The following is a 7,019-nucleotide window of genomic DNA, read 5'->3' as shown; positions in this document are numbered from 1 at the left end:
CATGTATGTACTTCCCATCCTGCTTGCTCTGTGTCTCATGGCATCTCCACAGACTCCACCCTTCTTCTTCCCAGAATTCTCTCTGTCCCCAAAATCCTGCCTAGCTACCAGCAAATCAGCTTTTTATTAACATTGAGAGCAACATGTCTTCATAGGGTAGGAAAGATTATTTCACAGCACCTGGCTTCAGGCATGTTCCCGAGTGCTGGATGCCCCAACCCTGTGAGACCTGTCCCACACCCACATAGAGTAGTTCTAGGTCTACCTGGGAGTTTGAAGCTAACCTGGGAAATACAAGATCCTCTCAAAACTCTAAGACAAACAAACAAACAAACAAACAAACAAACAAAAAACCCAATATTGTGATTTTTAAAAAAAATCATCCTAAGCTACAGTTAAAATGCAGTCAAGAATATCATGTTATTTAAATTTTAAAACATTATGTATTTACTCAGTGTGTGTGTCTGTGTGTGTGTGTGTGTGTGTGTGTGTGTGTGTGTGTGTGTGTAGGTCAGAAGACAGCCTGCCAGAATCTATTCTCTCCTTCCACCATATGGACCTCAGGGACTGCCTCAGATCATCAGACTTTGCTTTATCTGCTGAGCCATCTCGCCAGCCTCAATATATTTAAAAGCAAGAAAACTAGTTACAAATTTTTAAGAAAATAAATTATGCATAATAGTATAGCACTTAAAAATAGATACAACCACACAGATTTTCACTGACTATTCAAAGCTTGCCATATAAAGTACATCATTTTAGATCATTAAAAACAACAACAACATTATTTTTGAAATGAACAGATCCAACATAAAAACTCCTTAAAGAATTGCAACATCGGATATGTTAAATTTAAAAAAAAAAAAAAAGAATTGCAACAATGCTCCCCCTTAACATTTAACATATAAAAAAACCTAGAAATAATAAAAAAAGAGTCAACAGTGAAATCAAGACAAATAAACTTGGACCATTTTTCCTCAGTAAAGAATATGATGTTCCTTAAAAAGAATATGAGCATCTGGTTCTTTATAAAGTTCCAGAAAATTCCATTGTACTATAGATTCTTTTTTGCAATCATGCTTGTGAGAACTGAAAACTTCTGAGCTTGGCACTGAGAGGTGGTTGTCCACACTGGTAAAAACCCGGTGTCTGTACTGTTCTCATCAGTGCGGCAGTCAGATCACGTTGCTGGTGTTGTGTTTACAAACAACGATCACTTGTGAACATTTTGCATTGTAGAGAGAATTTATGAAAACGAATACATTGCTAACAGAAGAGGGGGGTTGTTTATAAAGGAATGCTACATTTGATTGTTGTAATTGCTGTTTCATTGCAGCGTACACCTTTCTGCAAAGGGGCAGCAGTCCTTAGCAAACTCATCCGCAGTGGTAGTTTTTACTCAAGTACGGTGTGCGCAAAAGGTACATCCCTGTCCACCGTCACTGTCTGTTCCAGCTAGGGCATGCCCCTGCCCCCAGCGTTGTCCCCTTGCTCCCAAGCAGCTGGCTGATCACCAGAGCTGGCTTCCTATCTGAGGCTCGGTGGTGCCCTTCACTGTTGGCAAACTAGGACTCAGCTACGGTCTCTTCTGGTTGGGAGTTCATGTTGCCGCCATGAGCACCGAGTCCACTAGGTAAAGGTGATAGCTGGGGAAACAGGCTGTCAGTCACATCACAGAACTATCCTCCTGGTCACAGCATCCCTCTGAGGCAGGAAGTCATTTCAAGGTCAATGCTGTGCAGCAGTGAGTCCACACTCATGCAGTTCCCTGGGCTGCCTATGTTCCCCACCACCCTGAAGCAGGTAGCTTGACGGAGCAGTGACATTTCTAAGACTCAGCAACAGCACCAATTAGGTGACAATGACGCAGAGCTGGACTGAGGGGTGCTAGATCAGTGCCACCATCTGCTCCTGTTTCTCTCCTAGCCAGGATCCACAGTTCAGGACTCATGGGTGGGATTGGAATGAGTAGGATGGCACTCGCTGTTAGTTCAGATCCACTAACAAATTCATTTTCTTCCTCATCAGCAGGATGTGTGAACCACTAATCTGAGGTCTTATCACTAACCTTTTTGTTGTGAGAAAGTGCCTAGCAGAGCAACCTCGGGAAGAAAGGGTTTAGTTTGGCTCACAGTTTAAGGGTATAGTCCATCGTGGTGGGGAAATCATCACGGGAGGAGAGTGAGGTGGGTGGTCACCTTGTGTCCACAAACAGGAAGCAGCAAGTCTTTTTATTAAGTCCAAGACCCCACCCATAGTGTGACGCCACACATACTCAGGGCTTTCTCCTCGGTTAAAATTCTACACACTGTCAAATGGACAATGAAGCTTTTGTTTGTTTGTTTTTGTTGAGACAGAGTCTCGCTACAGAGCTCTGGCTGTCCTGAAACTCACTATATAGACCAGGCTGGCCTTGAAGTCGGGGAGATCCACCTGCCTCTGCCCTCTGAGTGCTGAGATTAAAGGTGGGTGCCACCATGCCTGGCTAACAAGAATTCCATTGATTCTATGAATCAGAGTTAGCATCAACTCTGAAGTATAATTGCCTCTTTAAGCATCTCAAGCTACCATACCCTGGGTTTAAAGTCCATGGTAAATTGTGGGGGACAGCCCCCACATTTATTTACCCCAGGGACTCTTGAGGAATGAGGGATAAGAGACTTAGTAAGAAATAGAGAGGGGACAACACAGGATCGACTCGGGTGGGCCTGGATCCTTACCCACTGGCCCAGAACTTTATTCCAAAGGGCTATTTATAGCAATGCCAAGGGGAGGAGCAAAAGATACAACCAAGTGTAGACCCTTACAAATACCTAGTATCCAGGCCAGTGGTCTAATCAACCTCTTATATAGTTCTGCTGGGTACAGCCACTAGGAAACCTAGTGGGCTACAACAGTAAATATAATTTATTTATTTATTTATTTATTTAGGTTTTTCTTTTCTTTCTTTCTTTTTTTTTTCCAGACAGGGTTTCTCTGTAACTTTGGAGCCTGTCCTGGACTAGCTCTGTAGCCCAGGCTGGCCTCGAACTCACAGAGATCCACCTGGCTCTGCCTCCCGAGTGCTGGGATTACAGGTGTGTGCCACCACCGCCCGGCTTATTTAGGTTTTTCAAGACAGGGTCTCTCTGTGTAGCCCTGGCTGTCCTGGATCTCACTCTGTAGACCAGGCTTGTCTAGAACTCACAGAGATCCACCTGACTATGCCTCCTGAGTGCTGGGATTAAAGGTGTGTGCCACCACTGCCTGGCTAGTAAATATAATTTAACTTAGGTACTTAGTAACAAGCCAGATTTTTCAGGAATGATGTTTGGGGTTGTCCTGGCAGGTAAAGAACTGTGAGGCGCTTCAGGGAGGTCCTTGTTGAGTAGCAGTAGTATAAACGTGGAAGAAGATGGACGTAAAAGTGAACTTCTAACACCTGGTGAGTGGCAGAATGAGGACCACAAATGCTCCAAGTATTTCTTAGTTTATTATGAGTTTCCTGCATGTGTGCATGACAAATAATTTTGTTGCTTCCTTTCTGTATCCCCTTACCATATAAAACAAGATGTATTAGTTTTGCATTGCACTTTTTAAAAGTTAGTAACCTTGTATTACAGTGTTCAAATTACAAGCCATGAAAAATTGAGAACTTCACCCAATGGTTCTACATTCTCCTCTAGGAAGGATTAGAGTATTTGTAGTTGTATGGAGAATAGCTGTTTGTGTTAGGTAGAAATGTGATCCTGCTACTGCCTTTGTTTGGAGAATATGATTTGAGGTGTTGAATGTGAATGCTAAGTTGATAAGGAGTGGACTGTTTTGGTGTGTGCATCAACTTGACTAGGCTACAGCACCCAGTTTGGTTACATGGTTGCCTAGATGTTTCCAGAACATGGGAGATGTTCAGATGTGGTTAACATTCAAATCAGTAGACTTTGGGGAAAGCATATTACTCTTCAAGATGTGGGTGTTCCTCGAGTATCGATTCATTTCTGAATGACTTGATATGCAAATCTTGGGCTTCACAGCTTGCTCATTCTCCACATATATACATGCATATTATGTATAAAATGTGTGCATATCCTATTTCTGTTTCTCTGAAGAACTCTGATAAACAAATGTTTGGGTGTTTGTCTTACCTTTTGTTTCCCTTTCTTGTTACTATAATACCACAGGTTGAGTAATTTATACAGGATACGTTTTCATTTGGCTCATGTTTCTGAAGGCTGGGAAGCACAAATTTAAATAGCCTTATAGGGTGCAGTCCTGTTTTCAAATGGAAATGCTGACGAGTCTCCTGGTGACACAGGGTATTACATGGTGAAACAGAGCAAGCTTAGCCTTCATCTGTCCCGAAACTCATCTGATCATGGGGATTTCACCTCCATGCCTCATCTAATCCTCAATGCCTTCCAAAGGCCTCTGCTCTAAATACTTTAGGCATATGACTCTAGGGATTAAGATCTCAACATATGAATTCTGTGGAACATAACCCCCCAAAATACTAGGGGTAACTGTAATCATAGGTAATATCATAAAGAATATGGGCTCGAGAGATGGTTCAGCAGTTAAGAACACTTACTGCTCTTGTAGATGATCAGGGTTTGATTTCCAATATCCACACGGGATTCCAGGAGATTCAACACCATCTTCTGGACTCTGGGTACCAGGCACACACATGGTGGATATACATGGATACAGGCAAAACTTATACACATAAAGTAAAAATAAGTAAGTATTTGTACTAACAATAAATTCATTTAAAGTATCTATGAAGATAGGATTTAAAGTGTGGTGCATGCCTTTATTCCCAGCACTTGGGAAGCAGAGCTAAGCAGATCTCTGTGAGTTTGAGGCCAGCCTGGTCTACATAGAGAGATCCAGGACAGGCATCAAAACAACACAGAGAAACCCTGTCATAAATAAATAAATAAATAAATAAATAAATAAATTAATAATAAATAAGTAAAATAAAATAAAATAAAAAGCCTCTGTTACATGAGATAAGACTGTCTCTTTTAATATGATGTCCCATGAACTGAAACAAGCCTTGGAGTTGAGATGAAGAAACCCAATGTATCTGTTGATTTCTGTTGCTGTTAAAACACCATGATCAAGGTAACTTATAGAAAGAAAAGTTTTTTGGAAGGAGCAGGAAACTGGGGGCTCACTTATTGAACTGAAAAAAAAATTACCTCTGGTAATTCCTCCAACAAGGTCATATCTCCTAAATCTCCCAGGCCATCAATTAAGAACCAAATATTTGGGTGGTAATGGTGCAAGCACTTAGGAGGCAGAGGCAGGCAGATCTGTATGAGTTCAAAGCCAGCCTGGTCTACAAAGTAAGTTCCAGGACAGCCAAGGCTACACAGAGAAACTCTGTTTCAAACCAAAACAAAACAAAAAAAAGGACCAAGTATTTAAATGTCAGAGACTATGAAGACACATTTCTCATTTAAACTATCACACCCGTAGACAGGTGTGAACGATACGAAGTAACAGCACCTGTCTCCTGACCGGTGCTCAGCAAAGTCAATGTCACCTGGGCTGCAGAAATGTTGCCATTTTGGGTCGTGACCACCCAATATTCCCACCCAGAATTACTTCATAATGAATAGAGAAAGATTTTACCTTGATTGCCCAGCCAAGTATACATTCTGCATTCCCTTTGTCAATTACATTGAATTTTATAAAACATGTGTATCATGATGTCACAGTTTCATTAGCCACAATCATTCGGTCGATGAATACTTACTGTATGCCTAGCATGTGTCATTAAGAGACGGGGGTTTTATTTGGATTAATAAATGGACAGAAACCCGTTCCAGGCCATCTGTGGTAGTTTTGTGCCTTATCTTTTGCGTCTAAGGGTTGTTGGTACACGTTGCTATTGCAAAAGCAACAAGTCCATTAGTACCTGTCATCAATGGCAAAGGCTTTCTTTTCTTTCTTTGTGAAAAGCTTTGAAGTATAGGCTACAAAACACAAGCAACTTTCTTGGTCTTATTCTACAAGTTTAGTTTTGCATTGATTGGTGGAGAGTTAGATCCTATTTCTGTATGGAAACAAAACTTTGTGAGGGGCTCAAGTCCTCAGAGCTACAGCATAAAAAATAGTGCTAAGAGCTGAGGTCTAATAGGAGCAAAGCCCTGCCTGGGTTCTATCTCAGCGCCAGAAAAGAAAGAGAGGGCAGGAGGGAGGGAGGGAGGGAGGGAGGGAGGGAGAGAGAGCGAGAGAGAGAGAGAGAGAGAGAGCGAGCATATACAATACATGACTATCCTGTGAGTACGTCTGTGGATAAGTAGAACTTGGGTGCACTTGGACAGGGACCTTGTCGAACACAGACTAGAACTGTGAGCCTCAAGGTCACATGGCTGCACTGTAGAAACAGGCTCGAACTCACCTGCTTGCAGTGTGAAAGTGTAATAGAATTGATGTGGCACAAGAGCTGAACAGAGGGCTGTTTGGGAGGAGGAGGACGACCCACAAGAGATGAACAGAAGGGGTGGAGAAGATCAGCAAAGGGGCGGGCAGGATGAGAGAAAACAAGGAGAAGGACACACACGCATGAAAAAGCCGTAAGGAAAGCCGTGACATCATGCTAACTTTAAAAAAGCTAATAAGGACAACAAAAAGAGATGGCAGGAAGGATTTCAGAGCAAGGGAAAAGCGAAGTCTTGAGCAGGTCTAATCCAGATGTGATGAAAGAAATGATTATACTGTAAACAAAACTCTCACGAAAGGAAGACGTATCTGTGTGACACACAGTAAAAGGAGGAGCAGCTAGGAAAACGTTAGACGGGGCAGAGGGGAGATTTTAGGCATAGGCAAGTTTCATTTTCTCCCTGAGCTGCTCATGCTCTAGTTCCCTCAGTGTATGTTTTCCAGTGTTCTGAGATCATAAAGCGTAAGACTCTGGTGGGAAACTGAGTCCCGGATGCGTTTAAAAATATGTCCAGAATGTTTTCATGACCAAGTTCCAGAGATGAACAGTGTAGGTGTCTGTCAAGGCACCAAATGTCTTTCCGTTGTGT

The sequence above is a fragment of the Peromyscus leucopus genome, chromosome 5 (assembly GCF_004664715.2).
Source record: "Peromyscus leucopus breed LL Stock chromosome 5, UCI_PerLeu_2.1, whole genome shotgun sequence".
NCBI lineage: Eukaryota > Metazoa > Chordata > Mammalia > Rodentia > Cricetidae > Peromyscus > Peromyscus leucopus.
The sequence above is the reverse complement of the archived record's forward strand: the minus strand, read 5'-3'. Positions refer to the sequence as shown.